Raw genomic sequence first — 2372 nt, forward strand, 5'->3', positions numbered from 1 at the left:
GACTATAGACTATTCTATAGTCCAGACTATAGACTATTCTATAGTCCAGACTATAGACTATTCTATAGTTCAGACTGTAGACTATTCTATAGTCCAGACTATAGACTACTCTATAGTTCAGACTATAGACTATTCTATAGTCCAGACTATAGACTACTCTATAGTTCAGACTATAGACTATTCTATAGTCCAGACTATAGACTACTCTATAGTCCAGTCTATAGACTGTTCTATAGTCCAGACTATAGACTATTGTGTAGTCCAGTCTATATACTATTCTATAGTTCAGACTATAGAATATTCTTTAGTCCAGACTATAGACTATTCTATAGTCCAGACTGTAGACTATTTTATAGTCCAGACTATAGATTATTCTATAGGCCAGACTGCAGAATATTCTGTAGTCTAGGCTGTAGAATATTCTACAGTTCAGATTATTCTATAGTCCAGATTATAGACTATTCTATAGTCCAGGCTTTAGACTATTCTACAGTCCAGACTTTAGACTATTCTATAGTCCAGATTATGGACTATTCCATAGTACAGACTTTAGACTATTCTGTAGTCCAGATTTTAAACTATTATATAGTACAGACTGTTCTATAGTCCACACTATAGACTGTTCTATAGTGCAGACTATGGACTATTTTATAGTCCAGACTATAGACAATTCTATAGTCCAGACTGTAGACCGAAAAAAATTTACCATTTTAGTGCTGCAATAATTTAATTAATTACTATTTATTTATTATACTACGTCTTTAATAAACTGCTACTACCCTCAACTATAAATAAAATGTATGTCGTGTAAAGTCGTCAGTTTTAAAATTTGCGAGAGCTTCTTCTCAATTTCTGATTGAATTATGAGTCGTATATGATTGATTTACGATCACTTTGTATTTCTCACTCACTCACTCAACGAATGTTATCGCGGTGGTTTTTAATTAATTGTCCATAGAATTCCTATAATATTATGTAATCTTATCATTAATTCATAAATATTTATTAGTTCAGATTATTTTGATTTCCATTCATTGGACTGTGATTTGTTTTGTGCAAAATTTTGATTTTATTAAATCATAATAATATATTTTATGACACTCGGATATTTTCGATCATAAGACTGGTATTTTCAAAGCATTTATGAGGGTTCTATAAATTAATACATATTTTAAAATTAATATTTTGATTAATTCACATTTCTTATTAATGTTATTAGTTTATTTGTGATATTTTGTCGTGATTCAACAGTTTTATTTGTATATTTTGTTAGAATTTTTATTGGTTTCTAGGGGTTAATTAAAGGGGATTTATTTTGAGTGCTTGCTAATTTTATAACCCAATTTATTTAATCTTAAAGTCAGAAATTTTTGAGATTAAACGAAAATTTTATTTTTTATGATTTTATAGACCATTTCTTTAAGTTTTATGAGTATTAGACGGATTTAGAGAAAAAAACATATTGCTCGATATCTTAACTGTATAAATAAATTTAAAAAAATTGGCAAATTGTTTTTTTAAGTTCAACTTACTCTCTTACAAAAAAAGTTGGTTATTACCACAGTAACTTAAAAATATGTTCGCACGAGTTAATTAACTTTAATACAGATTATTAAAACTTTAATTTTAAAACGCAAATGTATATTTCTTTATATTTATATTAATATTTTATTTTTATTTGTTTTTATTTTATGAATAAATACATAAATTTCAAGTAGACTTCGTTAAAATTTTAGCACGTGAGTCGTTATTTGTGGAGATTAAACGAAAATATTCATTGTATAATCTTTAGCAGTGCATGTGATCCAGAACGGAATTAAAGTCATGATAATAACTATTTATTTAAATTTATTTCTATCTAAATTTAAACTCAATTTCATATGAATATAAATTTCTACGTACGTCATAATATGTTTAAAAGTGTGATCAAATATTTAGTTGTTAGTGTTGAAACATGTCATGACGTGTTCTTGGCAAATCGGTTATCCTGACAGTTTAATGTTTGAAAAGAGACTTTATAAGGTCTCCAGAGGAGGCGTGATCTTAATATAAAGCACCTTCGACATGTAAATTCGTTTTTAATTGACCGTTTGTAACGTATACCTATATCTTAGGCTGGATCCGAGCCTGACTTATACACATATATTGAATCTTTACTTACAGTTTAAACAGTAGTAAATATGCTGATTGGAAGAAAAATTTAACGAAATTTAAGGAAAAATTGCTTTATTTATGATATCTTTAAAAAATCTGACCATAATTGATCCCAGCAGATAGATAGATATATATATAGATAGATAGATAGATAGATAGATAGATAGATAGATAGATAGATAGATAGATAGATAGATAGATAGATAGATAGATAAATA

The sequence above is a fragment of the Lucilia cuprina genome, chromosome 4 (genome assembly GCF_022045245.1).
Source record: "Lucilia cuprina isolate Lc7/37 chromosome 4, ASM2204524v1, whole genome shotgun sequence".
Classification (NCBI taxonomy): domain Eukaryota; kingdom Metazoa; phylum Arthropoda; class Insecta; order Diptera; family Calliphoridae; genus Lucilia; species Lucilia cuprina.